The sequence below is a fragment of the Protopterus annectens genome, chromosome 7.part0, assembly GCF_019279795.1.
Source record: "Protopterus annectens isolate FY-2018-M chromosome 7.part0, PAN1.0, whole genome shotgun sequence".
Lineage (NCBI taxonomy): Eukaryota > Metazoa > Chordata > Ceratodontiformes > Protopteridae > Protopterus > Protopterus annectens.
The window spans coordinates 1,275,695,355-1,275,717,671 of NC_056739.1; the positions used below are offsets into that span (position 1 = coordinate 1,275,695,355).

General features: G+C 42.2%; 1 protein-coding gene across 2 annotated transcripts in view; it reads left to right on the plus strand.

Annotated features, from left to right (window-relative positions):
• PIAS1 (protein inhibitor of activated STAT 1) overlaps positions 1-22,317 on the plus strand; it is a 1,566,363-nt gene that overhangs the window by 348,081 nt on the left and 1,195,965 nt on the right. The gene's annotated exons all lie outside the window — the stretch shown is intronic.

Sequence of the window (22,317 nt, forward strand, 5' to 3'; positions counted from 1 at the left end):
GTCATGCGGAGCGTGCTAGAACCAGTGTCTGCCCCACAGTCTGCTCCGTCAGCCCCTCCATCTTCAGTGCCTGCGGTGATTTCTACCCACCCCCTTACATCAGACCGCAGAGAGACAACTCCTCAAGTTTCCCCATTGGGAATTTTCTCCTCTTCCGAGGCCTCTCCTGACCCGGTAGGAGAACCCCCTAGGAAGAGGCAGTGCAAGAGGAAACACATTGACTCCCCTGATTCTATCACCTCTGACACTGACTTAGAGGAATCTGAAGGTTCCCCTCGATCCCCCTCTGAGGATGTCTCCTTTGCTGACATCCTTGAGATCCTGAAACAGAGGGGGAACTGGCCAGCCCTTAACCCTTCAGAGGATGAGTTAGTGTACCTTGAGGCGTTTGGCTCTCGCCCTTCCACCTCCTGGGTGTCCCCTCCCTTTGACCCTCTTATGGAAGTGGTGGCAAGGAAGGCCTGGACGGCCCCTGATTCAGTGGAACCCACCCCGAGGAGGCCGTCAAAGTTTATTACTGCCCCTAAAGATAAAGACTTTTTATCTAAAGGTGTCCCCGTCGATGCCATGGTGGTGGCCGCGGCCACTAAGAAGGAGTTAGCTGATCCTTCGGTACCTGTCCATCCTCCTAATAAGGAATCTAGGACCATGGACAGGTACGGTAAGTGGATGTTCTCATCAGCGACCTTTTCGATGCGGTCGCTGAACTACTTATGTCAGTTCACTCGTCTCCAGAGAGATTTACTCAAGGATATGGGTGAAGCGATAAAGGATCCAATAGCTGAGGGGTTCCAAGACAGAATGAACTCCCAGTTGGCAACCCTGAACTCCATCGTTAACTCCTCCATGCGGCTCATCTCATATGCTGCGGATGGGGAGAGTAGAGCCGCAGGCACAGGCGTTGCCTTACGACGTCACGCCTGGATGCGGCTGTGCAACTTTGCGGACCCTTTCAAGGCGTCCTTCACCAATTCCCCCTTTGATGGATCATCCTTGTTTGGTCCTCAGGTGAAGGATACATTGACTAGGTGCGAGGTGGAAGGTAAGACTCTTTCTGCTGTGGGAGTCCGTTTTTCTGCACCTTCTAGGCCTTATCCCAAAGGTCAGAGGGGAGGGAAAATGTGGTTCCGCAAACAAACCCAGGGAGTCTCATCTGACGCACAAGGTCGATTCCCCTCTAGAGGCAGAGGGGGGAATAACAATAGACGCCGCCCTAGAGGCAGAGGAGGTCCGCAAAACCAGGGTAGCAGAGAAACTTTCTCTGATAAACCCTTTCAGCATCCCTGAGGAGCTGCCCGGCTGTCCACCTTCGGAGGCAGTCAGGGGAAGATTATCCCTGTACCCAAAAGCCTGGCTTTCCCTTACACAAGACAAATGGGTACAGTCGATCATATCCGAGGGTTACAAAATTCCCTTTATTCACATTCCATCCCAACCCAAAGGATCCCTTCCAGACGTTCCACCCAGTCTAAGGGAACAAGCAGCACTAGAAATTTCAAAGCTGCTATCAAAAAGAGCTATCCAATCAGTCCCAGCAGATCAACAAGGATCCGGAATCTACTCCAAATTCGTTTTGGTACCAAAAAAAACAGGGGACTGGAGACCCATACTGGATCTCAGCAACTTAAACAAGTATGTCAGAAAAACAAAATTCCGGATGGTCACGCTACAGTCCATTCTACCCTTCTTGGGTCAGGACAATTGGATGTGCTCAATAGATCTTCAGGACGCGTACTACCATATCAAGATGAACAGACACTCCAGGAGATTTCTCCGCTTCAGGCTGGGAACCAGTCACTACCAGTTCAGAGCCCTGCCCTTTGGTCTCACTACAGCCCCCCGAGTGTTTACCAAATGCATGGCAGTGGTCGCGGCTCACTTGAGACGTCAAGGATTCCAGGTGTTTCCATATTTAGACGACTGGCTCCTTACTGCCACCACCAGACATCAACTACTTCTATTCAGAGACTTCACTATCCAAACTTGCCAAGCTCTAGGCATTTCAATAAATTTCGAAAAATCTGCCTTGTCGCCTTGTCAATCTATTACCTTTATAGGCGCCACCTTAGACACACTCAATCTTTCAGCCAGACTTGCAGAGCAAAGAGTGTCAGACATCCGCAAGCAAGTTTACCTTCTCTTGCAATGCAACAAAGTCAAAGCCAGACTAGTTTTGAAGGTATTAGGACTCATGGCAGCAGCTATCCCCCTTCTCCCCTTAGCTCGCTTCCACATGAGGATCCTCCAATGGATGCTGTTTACTAAGTGGTCCTTCCAACAGCTCCCGATGTCTCACACCATATTGATAACTCAATCATGCAAGAATCAACTGTCTTGGTGGATCACATCACCTCAGGTTCTCCAAGGAAGACCCTTCACTCATCCCCCCCAGTCGCCACGTTGACAACAGACGCCTCCCTGATCGGGTGTGGGGGGGGCATTATAAGGGCAGGACAGTCCAGGGCACGTGGCAACCTTTCGAGTGCCACTTGCACATAAATGTCTTAGAGATGAGAGCAGTGCTTTTAGCGTTGCAAGCCCTTCACGACTCTCTTCCCACAGGGACTATTGCAATTCAGACAGACAACATGTCCGTAGTGTGGTACATCAACAAACAAGGCGGAACCAGATCATACTCCTTATGTCGAGAGGCACTCAGACTTTGGCAATGGGCGATCTCTTCTCAGCGTTTTCTGGTAGCAACACACATTCCCGGGAAGTCCAATGTGATTGCAGACAAGTTGAGCAGGGCAATTCTCATGCCCCACGAGTGGTCTCTGAAGAAATCAGTACTGGAAGAAGTGTTCCAAAGATGGGGCCAGCCTTGCTCTGATCTTTTTGCTACTCCCCAAAACAGCAAGTGTCACGACTTCTTCACTCTCTTCCCGTTACCCTGCCATCCCACCAGAGACGCTCTAGTCCACGATTGGCCCCGGGGACTTCTGTATGCTTTTCCCCCTTTTCCACTGATAACTCAACTAATTCAGAAAGCCATCGCCTTGAGAGTGACAATGATCCTCATTGCCCCTTACTGGCCTCGACAGATATGGTTTCCGTTCCTTCATCGTTACCTTTTGGAGCAGCCTTGGCATCTGGACCCAGTGCCAGATCTGTTGACCCACCAATCGGGCCAGCTGCACCAATCTCTTCATTCTCTCAACCTCACAGCGTAGTTTCTCCGATTCCGACCTTAGCCAGGCTTCCCTTAATATCTCGCTCGGTCCGAGATATCTTGATAGCCTCTCATAAATCTTCTACCCGGAAGATTTATAATAGGAAATGGAAACGCTTCTCCTTTTGGGCAACATCAAAAAATATAGATCCCTTCACTGCACGTATCCAGTCTATTCTAGACTTTCTAGCAGAACTCTTTCATTTAGGCTCTTCTTCATCTACCATTAGAGTTCAACTGGCTGCTATATCTAATTATCATGTAGGTGTCTCGGAGTCTAGCATCATGGCTCACAAGCTCTGCAAAGCCTTTTTAAGGGGCGTTTTTCTTCTCAAACCTCCAATCAAAGATCCCCCACCTCAATGGGACTTGAACTTGGTTCTGGCATCCTTAATCCTTCCCCCTTTCGAACCAGCGGCTTCATGTTCTCTGAAGTTGCTTTCATGGAAGACACTTTTTCTGGTAGCCATAACTTCAGCGAGAAGGGTATCTGAACTCCATGCTCTGTGCAGTCGTCCTCCTTACTTAGTGTTTCACAAAGATAGGATATCCCTCCGTACTAATCCATCCTTTTTACCTAAGGTTTCCTCTCAAACAAACCTAAACCAAATGATTGATCTCCCCGTCTTTTTCCCTAACTATTCCAACAGGTTGGAACAAAAGCTACATTTTCTGGATGTTCACCGCCAACTTAGATATTATTTAGACAGGACTAAACAATTCAGGAAATCTGATCAGCTTTTTCTATCGTATGCGGAAGGGAAATTGGGCCTTCCAGTTACTAAAGTATCGCTTTCAAGATGGCTCACCTCTACAATTACCTTCATCTATGAGATCAGACATCAAAAACTACCTTCAAGACCTAGAGCTCATTCAACTAGTGCATTAGCTACATCCGTAGCTTTTCAGGATAGGCTGCCAATAGATTCCATTTGTGCAGCAGCCACTTGGGCTTCTCCTCATACCTTCGTTTCACATTACAAATTGGACATGGCCTCCAGAAACCATGCCAACTTTGGTTCCACTGTTCTCAAGAGTCTGTTCCGATAGGCCACCCGGGATAAGGTGCTAGGGACGCGGTCCCATCCAGCAAGAATGAAGGCGAGATAGACAACTTAACATTAAGAAGTTATGTACCTACCATAACGTTCCATGTTAGTTGTCTTCTCGCCTTCTTTCTTGCGTCCCACCCTCCTTCCCCCAAGCCTGGACAGACCGATAGGAATTCATTTTGTGGTCTTCCTCTGGAAGTTTTCATTCCCACACGTTCTACCACCTCTATTCCCCCTTTTGTTAGGTCTGGGACACCTTACACTCAGGTTTATATAGAGGTGGGTTACCTTTCTCCATACTATGGAGACTAGAATTGCTTGGTCTAGCTATCAAACGAGATCTGAGTAGTTACCGCCTAGCATTGTGGGATATAGGGGAGCCTCGAGCTGGTGGAATTAGCTCTCGAGCTTTAGTATTGGCCGAGTTGGAGCCGAGGATTGGCTCCGAACCCATCCAGCAAGAAAGAAAGCGAGAAGAAGACAACTAACATGGAACATTATGGTAGGTACATAACTTCTTATTTTCGCTTACAGTCCTCAAATTCCGATATGGCTTCGGTAAGCCATCCGACAGCAGATCTTCCAAAAAACTTAAGGATAAAGACAGAGACAGACCGCACAGGTCCAAACCTACTGATAACGCTTCCGTTAAGCTAGTCGTCAGTTCTCCGGTCCTCAGTGAGGAGCTTTCGCAGCCCCTGATGCCTGCTTCTGTGGATTTGCAGGCCGCTACTGAGACCCTTTCGGAGTCTGGTGTGCCGCAAAACTCATCTTCGACGACGGATCCTGTGGTTGTCTCACCCTTGGATGGGTTCGGAGCCGCTGAGCAAGCACCGGCTTCTGAGGAAGTACTTCACACTACTGATTCTCGACACAAACCGACGACTTCTTTCGCATCTACCATTCTTTCGAAAACTACCGAGTTTGTAAGGCCCAGGGTACGAACCACACCCAAAAAACTGACGACCCAATCTCAGGCACCTGCTTCCTTGCCTCAGTCTCAAATGCTTAAAATGGTGGGAGACCTTATCATGCTGCTCAGGGGAAGCCAAGCTACCCCTTCCAAAAGGAAAAGAGATCTGTCCCCAGTAGTTTTGTCTGGACAGGAGTCTGATGACTCTGATGCATCTGAATATGAAGACATGCAATCTCTCTCTACTTATGAGGATTCTGATGCAGAGGATTCCATTCCTTCAGCCTCTCCACCTGAGGACTTTTCCTTTGGGGGAACCCTTCATACCTTAAGGGAGCATTTTTAATGGGAAAGTTTAGACTACCCTCAGTCTAAAAAGACACTCAGAGAATTCTTGGATCTTCCACAGCACAGACCCCTAGCCATTCCCCCAGTCCTGGATGTTGTGGACAATGTTTTCCTGGAATCCAGATTGACTCCTGACAACCCTCCCTCCTGCACCCAGAAAACCTGACAGGTATTACAGAGTTCCTGACTCACACAAATTTCTTTTCAAAAACCCTACTGCTGACCCAGAGGTAATTTCTCAAGGGCCTAAAGGAATTAAAACAACCTCTGCTAAGAATCCCACCCCCTCAGATAGGGATTCCCGAGCACTAGACAGATGGGGTAAAAAAAGTATACACCTTTTCTACTCTTGCTATCAGAGCAGTAAAATGCCAGTTCCATATGCTAAAATTTCAGCAACATACCATGGAACTCCTCAAACAAAAAGTGTCTTCCTTTCCTGCTTGTGCAGAAAATAAAGAGTTAAAAGAGTTAATGCATTCTGCAAGTCGAGTGACTAAGCAGACCTTACACTGTGGTTTTGACGCCCTAGAAGCTTCTTGCAGGGCAGCAGTCACCGCTTCTGTCCTTAGAAGACATGCATGGCTTAAGGAACAGCCCTTGCCAGACCATGTTAAATCAAAATTATTGGATGCACCCTTGCACAAAGACAACTTATTTGGCACTAAGGCAGAGCAGGTCTTAAAAAAAGATGGAAGAAAAAGCTAACTCTATGCAGACAGTTAAGGATTTCCTACAGGTCCAGCCATCAAGGTTCAGCAGGCATTGCCCATCCAAGCACTGGTCCTTTCCTGCTCCCACCAGGTCAGTTCAGCCCAGACCCCGGGGAAGCAGACCCCCCCCCCCCAGACAGCAGCCACAGGGAGTGCAGAGATCTAAACCGTGGAATTCCTCAACTTCAAAACCAGGTAGTTCAAAGCTACCCTCTCATGGTAAGAACTCACAGTGACTCTCCTCCCCCTCCCTCTGCCCACCTGCACTTACCCCTAGGGGGAAAACTCTCTTTTCATGCACGCACCTACGCCACCTTTACCAACGACTGCTGGGTTCTCAACATAGTTTCCCAGGGATACAAATTTTTTTTCCACACTCTTCCAACCCCAAAAGAGTTCCCAGATCTAGCTCCAAACCAGTGGGAAGAGGTGAAAAAGCAAGTCCTTTCCATGTCTATGAAGGCAATAGAGCAAGTTCCTGCCAAATAGATAGGCCAAGGTTTCTAATCCAGACTATTTCTGGTACCCAGAAAAGTGGGCACCTGACGCCCCATCCGCTATCTATCCATTCTAATCAACTTCCGGGTGATAACCAAAATTCAAAATGCTCACCCTCCAGCAGCTGCTACCCCTGCTCTCCAAGGATGCTTGGCTAGCCATCCTAGACCTAAAAGAGGCCTACCTCCACTTCCCTATCAGGGAATCATGCAGGAAATATCTACATTTCAAGGCAGGATCCCTGCACTTTCAGTTCTCTTCACTTCCCTTTGGCTTATCTACTGCTCCCAGAGTTTTCACAAAATGTCTGGCTCTCGCCATTGCCTTTTCAGACAAAGGAATATCCAAATTTACCCATACTTAGACGACTGCCTAATTCAGGCAGGCAGTCAGGAAAAGCTGCTCAAGCACCTGGCCTTTGTAAAGTCCCTACTGACCTCCCTAGGGTACATTATCAACGAAAAAAACCCCATACTAGTACCCACCCAAAGGATTATATTCCTGGGAGCAAGCCTCGACACAGCATCCCAGATGGCATTCCTTACATCAGAAAAGCAAACTTACCTGACAGCCTACTTCTCTCAACTAGCCACCAGACCCTGGTTATCCGCAAGGAAAATCCTGCAAGCTCTGGGGTTCATGACATCTTGCATTCTACTCATTCCAGTGATACCTTGCCTAAGGAAAGATTTTCTTTGGTGGGCAGCAGCATGCTCTCGCAAGAAGGGACTACCTTTCACACCATCCCCCGCCTCCCAGACCCTCACCACAGACGCAACAGACTATGCCTGTGGTGCACACCTGGATGGCTGATGCATACAGGAACAATGGATCCCACAGCAAATTCATCTGCACATCAACCAGAAAGAGATGTTAGCTGTCCAGCACGCATTGACAGCTTTCAGGCCCCTTCTCTCTCCAGGGGCTCTCCTGATCAAAACAGACACCACCACTGTGATGTGGTATATCAGCAAGCAGGGAGGGACTCACTCCTACCCTCTATGCAGACTGGCCATGACCCTTTTGCACACAGCCTCTGCCATGCAACTCCATCTGTAAGCACAATTCCTGCCAGGTTCTCTAAACTCTCTGACAGACCACTTAAGCAGAAATCTTCTGGACCCACATGAGTGGCAGCTAGACTAAATAACCTTCACCCTAATAACTCAGAAATGGGGCACCCTGAAGGTCAACCTCTTTGCCTCCCACACCAACCATCAGCTCAGCAAGTTCTGCACCAGTGAGCATCACTGCATAGCTTGAAAAGTGGATGCCCTATCCTTCCCTTGGGTCAATCTATCGGTCTATGCATTTCCTCCACTACCTCTCATCACCAGGGTACTGCTCAAAATAAGGGAGGAAAAACCAAGGACAATTATTATTGTTGCATACTGGCCTCGCCAGCACTGGTACCCACTGCTGCGCAGCCTGTCTCCACTGCCACTATGGCATCTCAATCAGACCCCAACTCTCCTAACCCAGAGGGAAGGAGAATTCATGCATCCCCAATTGCAGACCTTCAATTTGGCAGCCTGGCTTATTTCCTGACCACTGATCAATCTCCCAACCTCAGCAAACAGGTTCTAGATCTTATATGTGAGGCCAGATGCCCTAGCACTAGAAAATCTTATGCTGACAAATGGAAAAGGTTCTGCAACTGGATTCAGGCTAAATGAGCCAAAACAGAACAGCCCTCCCTACCCCTCATCCTGGATTACCTAGCTGACCTGCCACACAGTGGTCTCTCTTTTTTCTGTATTAAAATTCATGCCTCTGCTATCTCTGCTCATTTCCACACTGAGCAGCCCCTTTTCTCACACCTTCTGATCAAAATATTCCTAAGAGGGGCTAGTAACTTGAGGCCACCCAGAAGGTCACCCACTCCAGCTTGGGACCTTAACTTTGTGTTGGAAAAGCTCACCCTGCCACCCTTTGAACCAGCATCTTCAGCAGAGTTGAAATTTCTCTCCTGGAAGACAGCTTTTCTTCTGGCCATCACTTCAGCCAGAAGAGTCTCCGAGCTACAAGCACTCATGGCTATGGAGCCTTTCATCATCTTCAGTGTTGACAGGGTTTCCCTCAGGACTAACCCATCCTTCATGCCTAAAGTGGTGTCCAGTGTGGCTCTCAACCAATCCATTCATTTGGCCACCTTTTCCCTAACCCACAAAACAAGGGGGAAAGGATCCTGCACTGTCTAGATGTGCACAGACAGCTCAAATTCTGTCTAGACAGGACTAAATCATTCAGAAAGTCTGATCAATTACTGGTTAGCTGTGCTGCAGGGGCAGAGGGCAAAGTAATCTCCAGACAAACAATTTCAAATGGATAGCACACTGTATCCATTTCTGTTACAAGCAACACGAAAACCTCCCCCTAAAGGGGTCAGGACTCACTCCACCAGAGCAGCCTTCATCTCTGCAGCTTTCCTCAGAGGAGTCCCCACTAGGGACATCCTGGAGGCTGCCACCTGGACATCCTGGAGGCTGCCACCTGGACATCTGTTCACACTTTCACCAAGCATTACCACCTGCCTATCTTCTCCAAATCCAGGGAAGGCTTTGCCACTGCAGTGTTGCAGGGCATCCTAGCCAGCCCCTAGTCTCCTTGTCTGCCTCCACCCTTTTCCTCAGCTTTGGGAATCAGCCCAAATGTGATGACTGCAACAGTGAAACACGAAAAACATAGTGCAGTTGTGTACACTTACCATAAATGTAGATGTTCGAGTGTATTCACTGTTACAGTCCTGGTTTCCCCACCCTCCATTTCCCTCTTCTTTCTCTCTCTCTCTCCTTACAAGGAACATTCTGGTATTTACTTTCTACTGGTGGGGTTCTTCCACCATAACCTGGCTCCCACTTGGGGGCTCCTGACAGGGCAAGAAAAACTGATGTAATGGCATCAGCTGCCTTACTTTATTTTGCTGACGACCTGGCGTCAGTCCAGAAGCGACAGCAACCGACGTAGAAATACTAAGCCTCTGGTATTCGGGCTGGCCGAGGGCTACCCTGGCAGGGATAACCCAAATGTGATGACTGCAACAGTGAATACACTCAAACATCTAAATTTATGGTAAGTGTACACAACTGTCCTTTGTCTTTTCCATCTGACTTAACAGATGCCTTATTGGATCCAATCAAATCCAACCTTGGCGCCTTTTTTTTTTTTTTGAAATTCTTGGATCCAAGGTTCAGGCTCCTCCCCTACCTATAATTCCTTCTTATCCTAGGAATACTATGTAAAGAAGACTGCGAGTACACCAATAAGTGCTAAGGCTAAAAGCCGAGAAACAAACTGGTGCGACAGCGTAAAATAAAATCAAAGAATATTTATTGTAAACCACCGATAACACAAGAGTTTAGCGCTTTCACCCACAATGACAGGGCTTCCTCAGAACTCATGAAACAATTTGATTTAGATATTTAAATAGCTTTTTTGGCGCCAAAAAAAGCATTCAAATATTTAAAGTGACATTGTAAGAAAAACATACTAATAATATCAGTAGTATATAAAAAATATAAAAAAATATTTGTATAATACAGTTGTTCCTGGTACTCATAAATAGGTGTAAATAATGCAGACTATATATTATGAAGGTGTCATAATTTTCATAATATTATATACAATAACAAGGTTTACTGTTATATAACTCTAATGTCTATAATGGCTGAAATCTGATATATAATGATATATAAAAATAATGAGTATGAATGTCTAAGTAGCAGAGTGAATATATATGTTAAAAATAAAAATATGTAATGTATAAATATTGTATTAAAATATTCTATTAATTATATGTAACACTAATAAAAAGCAATACAAAATGTATACTAATAAAAATTGTTTAAAACTTCAAAACAAGTCCATGAATGAACTTTTGTTGTTATGTGTAGTGTAAAATTTATAATTTGTTATTTCTAATACCCAATAATGGTTTTATAGATATATAGTCATTTAGACCCGGGGGGGTGGTGGCGTCAAGATAAATTTGCCACCAAATCTCTCTATAATTTAACCAACCTTTCATATCACCCCCGTTAGGGTCAAATTTGACTATTTCTAAAATAAGAAATTTGAATATATGGTCATCCCCTTCATTTAAAATGTGCCTTTATAAGGCATTATTTCTGTCCTTTGTCTTTATGCTATACATGTGGTCATAAATTCTTTTTTTTAAGATGTCTCTCAGTCTTACCTACATAAAAATTTGAACATTTTTGACATATACTCAAATAGACCACAAACTTACTGTTACAATTACCTAACTTACTTCTAATACAGCTTTTTAATTCATTATTTAAATAAATTATTGTCTTATCAGACATATACTTGCACTGATTACAGTCACCACATTTTAAACTCTTATTTATGGCAACGTTTTTGTCTGTATTTATACCTTTCTTATATTCTATCATTTGTTTGATATTATTTCACATTTTAAAAATGACATTGGGTTTTGTACCAATAACTTTAGTAATTTGGACATCATTAAAAATTAAAAACCAAGAATCACTTATAATTTTTTTAACATAACTAGCTGCCATGTTATATTGAACCACACAAGATTTTTGAAAATTAACAGTGTTAATGGGTTCCATATTCTTCATAACATGTGTGGTATTAGGTCCCTGTCCTGGAAATCTATTATTGCTACCAAACAAAGGTTGGTATCTAGTATCACATAAGTTTAAAATGTATTGGATGGTATTGTCCATCATATTACTAGGATATCCCCTTTGTAAAAATAATTTCTTAATATACTCTAATTCTTCTCTTAAAGCACCATCATCTGAGGTCATACGTGCTATTCGTACGCATTGTCCTTTAAATATGTTATTTTTTAATTTCTCAGGATGACAGCTCATGTAATGCAGATAGCTATTTGAAAATGTATCCTTCCTATAAATAGATGAAAAAAGTTGATGAGTTTCATATTTTATTAACGTGTCCAAATAAGGTACACCTGCATTGTTGTAAGAATAAGTGAATTTTAAATAGTCGCTACTGGAGTTCAAAGAATGTATAAAAGTCTCCAGTGTTTGTTTATCTGTCCCCCATAAAATATAAATGTCATCTAAAAATCTCGAATAATGTTTAACATGTTGATAAAAATCACTCTTAAATAGGAAATTGTCTTCCCAATATAGCATCACCATATTTGCATAAATAGGGTCACAAGCAGCACCCATTGCTACGCCCCTTATCTGTTTGAAAATTTCCCCTTCAAAATAAATAAAATTGTTGTCAAGAACTATTGACATCATTTCTTGTAACAAACATATATCCTCCCATTCCATTCCGGAATATTTTCTAATACTATTAGTAACAGCTTCAAGTCCTTCGTCTCTGGTGATGCAAGAGAATAGATCTACAACATCTATAGTTAAAAATATAATTTTGTCTAGATCTAAATCCATTGGAAAATTTCTGAGAAAGCTCCAAGAATCCTTCACTATATGGGGTACTTTGTCATAAATATTTTTTAGTTTTACGTCAATATATTTCCCTATAGTGAAGGTTTTGGAATGACTTCCAGAAACTATCGGTCTAAATGGGGGATCAGTTCTGTTCTTGTGTACCTTGGGTATACCTACAAATGATGCTAGTTTGGGAAACTGAACCCTTAAAAATCATACTCTTCTTCAGTGATTCTCCCTTCAATATGATATTCCTCTATATAGGAATCTATCCTGTGATATGCTATATTGAGTTCATTAATTGAAATAGGAGTATAATTTCCTGAGTAGTGTAAAATATCATACATTTTCATAGTATATCGAAAGTTGTCGTATAAAACAATACCACCCCCCTTGTCTGGTTTCATCACCCTAATATTCAAATTATTCATAATCTCACTTAATAATTTACTGTCATCTACAGTTAAATTACTATATTTGGTCATTTCTTTTAAATTTTTATATTCATGATAAAACATTTTTATAGTCATTTTCTCATGTAAATCTACCTTAGGGTGGGAGAGTGGAATGAAAGTACTAACTTTTTTCAATTCAGTAATCTGATTTTCTTTGTTCTGATTTCCTTTACGTGATATCTCTCATTTCAAACAAATGAAAACTTTTATTAAAATAGATGTCCAAATTAATTTTCCTAACAAATTTCTTAAAATCAATAATAGTGTCCACTAAATCAAATTTAGGATTGGGAATATATTTCATTCCTTTGCCAAATAAGTTAAAATGTTTCTTTTCTATATTTAACTCTGTATAATTAAAAATGTTAAAATTGTCAAATGTATATACATTCCCATTAACCATTATCTCATTTTCCTTGTTGTTGATATCCAAGCTCGGCTTTGATTTCTGCTCAATAATCAATCCCATTGATTTTTTCTGTAATTCTGATTGCCATTTCGGTATGGTTGTGTGTATTGTTTCTTTCCCCACTGAAAACCCTTTTTGTTCATATACCTTTTGTTACAATTTTTCTCATATTCTAAATTTCTTCTCTCATCACTGTATTGCATATCGTTTATTTCTTGTCTATTACCATACCTTATGGTTTTAACATTTGGCCAAATATAAACATTATTTGAAGTGTAATGTTCGTTATCTCTTTTCAGTTTATTGGATTTACGTTTGGTAGTATTATTAATCCATTGTTTTGCTTCATTATATTGTTTATTATATAAATTTTCCCATTGAGGGAATAGCAAATCACTCAAAATATTATTATTCAACTTCTCTGCTTCAGTTATAAGTTTTCCAAGCTTTTCATCATTGTATTCGATTAATAAATGCATAAATTTGACACCACAATCGTCAAAAAATTCATTAAATTCGTTTTTCATGTTATCAGTGTAGTCTAAGCCCAAAGGTAACTTAAAAAACCTAAGACCTTTTGGGACTATATTCATTTCTATGTTCTTGTACAAATATGCATTATCAATCTTCAAATCATTAACATTTTTTAATTGTTTTCCAAACTTGTATATCATTGTCTTTAAATTGTCATCTTCGTATCTATCATAACTTATATTAAAATTATCATTTCTAAAATCAGCCATTTTATAGTCAAAAGATAAAAAATTATTAAATTTATTGTCCTTGTCACAATGGTCCTCTGTGTCAGCCAAACCACTTGCCCCAGAGGAAGTCTTAACAGTACCTTTGTTAGTCTGTGTTGTCTGTCCAGCAACAGTAGAATATGTTTTAACAGGAATCAATGTTTTTGGTTTTGTCCCAGTCCTAATTGCTTCTTCATTAATATCATACAATGAAAAATCAAACGTAAAATTAGAAAGGTTAATTTTACTAAAACTATGCGGGTCGTTAATGTCTAGTGTGTTAGCGGTTCTCTGCGGATAGCCTCCTTGACCGTTAGGAAACTACAGACTGTCCGATGAAACATTTTCACCTTGTCCGTCCAGTCTAGATGTAAGATTGACTAGAGTATCACCATCATTGTTCTTGGCATTTGTTGTTTGACTGTTAATCCGAATGGGGGAATTGAACGTATCCAAACTGTCTAAATTGTCCCGCTGTGTGCGCGATTGTTTAGCCTCACAGAAAACGGGCTTAGCAGGTAAATGCGCTCCTATCTCCCCCTGCAATAGCTGTTTGACTAATACGGTGAGATGATTTAATTCTCCTTTAAGTCCGGAAAGTTCATCATAAATGTTCTTTAGTTCTATAACATCCGTACGCTGATCCTTTTGATTGTGTTCTCCGCTAGATAGCAATGCACTGGTGTGCTCCATAGCAGACAGTTCAACGAAAAAAATATAAATGAGCTAGCGTAACTATGTAAAGAAGACTGCGAGTACACCAATAAGTGCTAAGGCTAAAAGCCGAGAAACAAACTGGTGTGACAGCGTAAAATAAAATCAAAGAATATTTATTGTAAACAACCATTAACACAAGAGTTTAGCGCTTTTACCCACAATGACAGGGCTTCCTCAGAACTCATGAAACAATTTGATTTAGATACTTAAATAGCTATTTTGGCGCCAAAAAAAGCATTCAAATATTTAAAGTGACATTGTAAGAAAAACATACTAATAATATCAGTAGTATATTAACATATATATTCACTCTGCTACTTAGACATTCCTACACATTATTTTTATATATCATTATATATCAGATTTCAGCCATTATAGACATTAGAGTTATATAACAGTAAACCTTGTTATTGTATATAATATTATGAAAATTATGACACCTTCATAATATGTAGTCTGTATTATTTACACCTATTTATGAGTAGCAGGAACAACTGTATTATACAAATATTTTTTATATTTTTTATATACTATTGATATTATTAGTATGTTTTTCTTACAATGTCACTTTAAATATTTGAATGCTTTTTTTGGCGCCAAAAAAGCTATTTAAGTATCTAAATCAAATTGTTTCATGAGTTCTGAGGAAGCCCTGTCATTGTGGGTGAAAGCGCTAAACTCTTGTGTTATCGGTTGTTTACAATAAATATTCTTTGATTTTATTTTACGCTGTCGCACCAGTTTGTTTCTCGGCTTTTAGCCTTAGCACTTATTGGTGTACTCGCAGTCGTCTTTACATAGTTACGCTAGCTCATTTATATCCTAGGGATACACCTGATGTGGTTTGCCATCAGTTTGGCCAAGATGGGATTGCGAGGGCTGAGTGCTCAACTATTTAGATGTGTATTTCTTCCATTCCTTAAAACTGGTTGCCCTTTCTGTGGGGTTTTCCCTTTGTGTTTTGTAGTTAGACAGTGTTAAACTTTTATTGCTAACTTTGTAAGGCTTTTCAAACATTTCTCTTCCCTCCTTCCTGTGTGTCGTTATATTTAGATAACTGTTCAATCTCTCAGTTATTGTTGGTTTATTGACTTTGCCTTTTTCTTGTCTCTTTAATTGTATTATTGTGGCTAGTTGTTTATTGCCATGCTTGTTGCTGTCCTTAGATTGTGGCTGACAAGGCCTCTGGTTATAACGAAAATGCAGTGTCTGCGGGCACAAGATCCCACCACAGGACCCTCACACTCTGTGTGTTTACCATTTACGGTTAGATCATTTAGACATCGTGTGAATCCTGTGCCTCTTTTGGGGCCAGGGCTCTTGTTGATAGAAAAAAAAAACAAGCTCTACCTTAAGGGTCTTCTCTCTGCCCAAGTTGGAGATCTTTCTTTTACTGAATCTGCTTCTCCTACTAGAAAAAAAGTTGACAAAGTCATTAAAGACTAAGGAAAAAGAAAAGGGGGGAGGGGGGAGAGAGAGAGAGAGAGACAGAAACAGGAACAAAGAGAAGCAAAAAGAAAAATCCTGAAAGAGGTCTCTAGATCTGTGATCCAGTGCCGAAGACTGTAAGACACTTGGATCCCTCCATGAAGAAACAATCGAAGATCTGTTCATCTCCATCTTGCCGTTTCTGTCTGGAACCAGCTAGTCCTTGGCTTCACTCTCCCATATTACAGGGTAGACCCACACTCTGATCCTCAAGACATCCCTCCATGGAACCTTGATTCAGGTCCATTAAATCATCAAGAAATCTCTTTCTCTGTGTCTGTCTTTCTCTCTGTCACTCTCTCTCTCTTTGTTAGAAGCCTGTGTTGATAAGAATATGTGGAAGTTTCTCTGGACTCAGACTCTATTTTATTTTATTTTATTTTATTTAACATTTGTTGACCGGAAAAGTCTGACTTGGACAGAGCCTATTTTCAGCGGCGGCCCAGGGAGAAACACTCCAGACGCATGTCTTTGGAGAGTCGGAGGAAACCCACACGAATGCAGAGAGGACATGCAGACTCCACACAGAAGGCAACCCAGACGAGAATTGGACTGGAGAATCTCTTGCTGTGAGGTGCCAACTTTTACTGCTGCACCACTGCGCTGCCCAGTTAGAGGTTCTCCTGGCACCTTCCCCAATGGTGGCTCTTGGCCTGGTACCAATTGTCCTTCTCTCGTCTGACTTTCAGATCTCGTGTCCACGGTACTGAGTGACATCCACAGGAGACCCTTGTTGGAGCAGAGAGCTTGTTCAGCTTTGACTCCCAACTGTTTCCCTTACACTTTCGGCTCCTATTCCATCTGATTGGGAAGAGTCTCTGGGCCAAGACTTCGAGGGTGAGGTACATAGGTTGGAGTTGACAGTGAGGTTTTTGGAGCCACATCAACCCTTAGATGCTTCAGTTTTTAACATCTTGGCTCTGATGTCCTCCTCAGAGCTGAATCATATGGGGGCTGGGGATGTTCCTTCTTTGGCCCCTTTGGGTTCAGGGGGTGCATCTTTGGGACATAATTCAGCTTTGACTTTTGAAGCTTTTGAGAGCGTACTTTTCTGGCTGAGAGAGGAGGTGTCTTTTACCCACTTGACTCCATCCTGACCCTCCTTAGATCCTTTTATTGTTTTCACTCATGGTACCATTCATGAGCAGTCAGCCTCTCTAAGCTTCAGGGGTTCTGGCTTGGTGAATTCTTCTTCGGATTGTGACTCATCTCTGGAAACTCTCACTGGGTAAGGTCATAGGAACTGGATTTCTAGAGGTAGCATCTTGACTCTTCCCAAATGTTTGCCACTGAGGATACTGATTTTGAGGAAGGATCCCAAGATCCCCTATGGAAGATGTCTCTTTTAGAGATATCCTTGAATTGATGAAACAGAGAGGGGCTGATCCACCGAAGTCCCCCCCCCATGGTGGAATCAATATTCCTCAAGGCTTTTGGGGCTAGATCATCTATCTTCTTGGTGGTCCTAACCAATAGTGAGCTCATTGACTTTGCTTTATTTCCAGGAAACCTGACAAAATATTGGTTTCCCCGAGGAACAGGTTTCTTTGGCACAAGTGCCTCCTGGTAGATACCATAGTGGTTGCAGTAGCCACTAAAAAAAAGCTATTGGGTGAAAGGATATCCATCCACCTCCAACAGGGAATTCAGGCTGCTGGACAGATTTGGGAAATGGTCATTTGTTTCAGTGGGGTTACCTCTCGGAGTGGTGAACTACTTGACTCATATGACTCATTTCCTGAGAGATCTGACTAAAGAATTGTCCAAATCCCTGTTGGCTAACTTGCCTGATGACATCCAAAAAAAACTGTAGAGTCACAGCTCTCTACCCCTCCCTTTGTGTCCCACATGTCCATTCGTCTTCTTTTCAGCACTGCTGATGGCATGTTGAAAGTAGCAAACGCCGACATTGCTGTTTGTCCTCATGCCTGGATGCGGTTGTGTGATTTTGCAGATAGGTTCAAGGTGTCATTCATTAAAGCTTCCTTTGGTTCAGTACTGTTTGGGCTCGGGTTGAAAATTACGATCACCAAAAGCAAGCAAGAGGGCAAGACCCTGTCTTTCACAGATGTCAGCTTTTCTACTCGCAAAAAGACTTTTTCCTGGAACCAGATGGGTGGGAAGAAGCTGTGGTTTCAAAAATCCCAGAATTTTATCCAAGACTGTTCTGCTGAAAGATACCCCCACTCCAGGACAGAGGGGGGAAATAACTTTATTGGGTGTTGCCCCAGGGGCAGAGGCAGACTGCATTATCAAGGATTTTGAGGTCCCTTTATCGAGAAGCCTTTTCTACATTCCTGAATGGTTGCCAAATTGGCCCAATCTGGAGGCAGTTGGAGGGGGCACTTATTCCTTCTTATTTGTAGGTGCAGAAGATATTCCTTCTTATTTGTAGGTGCAGAAGATAATCACCAGAGGATGTATTATTCCTTTTGCTTTCCCTCCAGTAAAAAAAAAAAAGAGAATCCCCAACATTCCACCCAGTCAAAGGGAATTGGCAGCAGCAGAGGTAGCAATGCTGCTAGAAAAATGAGTCATCCAGGAGGTCCTGCCAGACCAGCATGAATCTGGAGTCTGTTCAGGGCTCTTTTTGGTTCCAAAAAAGACTGGGGACCTCAGGCTCATTCTGGACCTAAACCACCTCAACCAATTTGTGAAACAGAAGACAAAAAGTCTAGATTGTCATGGTTCAGTCCATTCTTTCTCCTCTGAGGAATGATGACTAGATGTATTCATTAGATTTCCAGGATGCCTACTGCTATATCAAAATAGTAAGGCCATCCAGGAAATGTATCTGTTTCCAGCTGTGAGCCAGTCATTTTCAGTTCAGGGCACTGCTCTTTGGTGTCAACATAGCCCCCAGCTTGTGTTAAGTGTCTAAGGCCACAAGGATTCCAGGCTGGATGACTGGCTCCTCACCACACCTACTCAGGATCCACTTATCCAGTACAGAGACTTCTTACTCCATTTAGCTGCTTATATGGGGGATCGCAGTCAATATAACCAAAGCCAGCTGACACCACCACAGACAGTAGAATTCATAGGGTGCCAGTGACACCTGGATTAAACATCGCAAATTGCCAGGCTTACAGATTTGAGAGCCCTGACTTTACATTTAATAGCTTCAAAGGTCCTATCTTATTCATATCCTCTGGCAAGACTGACTCCACATTTGCTGGGGTTGATGTCTGTGTTAGTCACATTAGTTTCTTAGGTAAGGTTTTGCAATAGACATCATCTGTTAAATGGTCAGTGTTGCACCAACCCCTTCATTTCCCTGTATGTGTCACAAAAGTTTGCAGGAGCCATATTCATTGGTGGTTGACATCCCTGATAGTCACATGGGGTCGGCCTTTCATCTTTCCACCTTTGAGTCCACTTTGACCACAGACACCTCCCTTCTGGGTGGGCATGGTGTATTATGAAGGGAAAATGGTTGAAGACACATTGTCGATGACAGAGACCAGACTTCACATCAACATCTTGGAGATGAGGGTGGTCTTTCTAGCATTGCAGGCATTCCAGGATTCTCTCCCTAAGGGTATGATATTCATTCAGATGGACAATATAGCAGTGGTCTGGTATATCAACAAGCAAGGGAGAACCTGTTCATATCAATTATACTCGAAAGCCATACAGCTGTGGCACTAGGCAAAGTCTTCTCAATGCTTTCTGATAACAACACACATGTCCCGGGAGTTTGTGTTTTGTTGGATAAATTGAGCAGGTCCATCCTTTTGTCTCACGAGTCATTCCTCACTCAGTCAGCTATTATTTTCAGTCATGGGGCCCATTCTTGCTGCAGTCTTTTTGTCTCCCACCTGAAGGTTAAGTGCAGCAGCTACTTTGCATTAATTCCCCCAGAGGGGCAGTCACTGAGGGACTCTGTAGTCCACTGTTGGCCCCCAAGTCTCCTGTACGCTTTCTCATCTTTTCCACTCATAACCAGGTTTCTTCAGAAAGCCTTGCAGTACAAGGCAGTGATGATTCTCATTGTTCCCTTTTGGCCCTCGGAGGTGTGGTTCTCTTTTCTCTGGTTTTGTCTGTAACACCCTCCCTGGGTGCTGGATCCTCTTTCAGACCATCAACTGTATTTGTCCGGACAGCCTCACCGAGACATAAGGACCCTGAAATTAACTGCATGGTACCTCATATTCCACTGATGGTCAGAGATGCCAGGCTTTGTACTTCGGAAATACAGATTTTGTCTTCATCACAGAAACCTAGTTCTAGGAAAGTTTACATAAGCAAATGGAAGAGGGTTGCTATTTTGGCTTCCTCCAAAGGCTTAAACCCTTTTTCAGCACCTTTACAAGTTATCTTAGACTTATTTTCAGGTTTGTTTCAGAAGGATGCTAGTAATCAAGGTACAATTAGTAGCCATGTCTGACTTTTTCACATGGGCCAAAATAAAACCTCTATTACCTCTTTAACCCTTGTCATCACTTGGGGAATAATGAACGGACTGTCCCAGTAGCAGAATAAGTGGAGACTTGCAAGCACATTCATCATTTTGATGTAGTATTATACGCTTTGATAGGGCTCCACCATGGATTTACTATGTTGATGCAAGCCTGCCACTGCTTTGTATGTTTGTTTCCTCTGCTGTCATTTCTTACAACACAGATGAAAAGAGTGGGCCCATAAAGCGGTCTTTTTATTTCCAGCCAGAATTGTGCAGAGTAATAAAGCCCTGACTATAGCCGAGATGAATAAAGTCTGATTACCATCTCAGGTGCTTGATGGAGCTGACTGGGAGGATGGGCATTCCTATCTCAGTAGGAGGGAAGGTAGAGCTTGTTGCATGCTGTACACTGAAATTCCTTAAAAGATTTGCAGATCTCAGAATACTCTCAACACATATTGGTAAAACTACATGGAAACCTTGGAGGGTAGTATTGCTGGAACTGAATTCATCTTCAAGTCTTAGTGAGTACCTTCGATAGGTGGACCTCATTTTTACAAAATTTCAACAAGATGGCATTGATATATAGACTGTATTTTATGTATAACATGTATTGTGGGTACAAGTAGGTTAAAAAATAAAAATGAAAGCTGGTTGTACAAGTCCCAGGATAAAAAAAGTGACCAATCCAGGCAGACACATGTGCCAGGACTGGAAAAAATGACAGTGTAGAATCCTGAAGACATGGAAACATTCCTATAACAAGGTTAGGCCAGGCTCAGGGGAGAGGATGCCATCCCCCCATTGCAGAAGGAAGTAGTAGTCCACAAATAACACAAAAACTATCAGGCCAGAAAAGAGCCGTAAAGATGATAGAGTGGACTGTTTAGGATAAAAAAGACATTATGTATTGTTGATATTATGCGAGAAGCCCAGAATTTCTGGACAGAAGAGATGCAAAAAGATTAATAGAGGAATTACAGGAAAGAAAATTTCTTTCACAAGAGAAACTGTCAAAAGCTTCAAATATAAATTTGTTTTCATTAATTCAACAGATTCATGAAAAACATTATATAGACCAATAAACCTTTGGCCATTTAGAACTAGAAATGACTGAGGAAGTGTGAAAATATAACGTGCAAAATTTAGAGGATTTTGAATAGTGTAAAAAAAAGAAGTATGGACATGGGAAAGAAAGAGAGATCTGATATGGTGCATTATTTATGGTAAGGAGAAAGACAAATGAATCAATAGAAAACGGCTCCAAAGATATTTGAAAAGAAATTCAGGCAAGGGCTTGCAGATATGGAAAATTTCAATATACAAAAAAATAAGATAATGAAGGGGAATGTAGAACAGAAGGTAAGTATAGTAGAAGTTAGAAAAATAGAAACTGAAGTTATGGAATACCTGTGCAGTGAAGGATTAAATGTAGAAAGTCAAATGCAGGTTATGTAACAACATGAAGGAACAATGTGTCCCCCAAGCAGGGAAAACAGGCGCAGCAGGAGACATCTGAAGAAGAAATATGGACACGGGAAAGAAAAAGCAATGTAATATGGTGCAGTAGTTATGCAAAGGAGAAAGCAAAACTTATCAATACAAAAAGCACAGCACCAAAGATATTTGAAGAGAAATACAAGCAAAGGCATCTAGATATAGAAAATTTTGCAATACAAAAAATAAGAAAACAAAGGGGAAAAGAGGATTTGTAACGGAGAAGTTAAATAGAAACTGAAGTTATGGATTATCTGTGAAGTGAAGGATTTAGCGTAAAAAATCAGACTCTGATAATATCACAGCATAATAGAGCAATGAGTCTCCAAATTAAGGAGAAACAAGTAGAGCGGGAAGCATCTGATCAGTTACCATATAAAGATACTTTGGAGGCTTCAGTAGGAAACCAGTACAAAAGTTCAGTTGGAGTTGCACAGCAAGGGAAGGAACAGGAAATTATTGCAACTCTGATGGTCAGTGTTATGGAGTG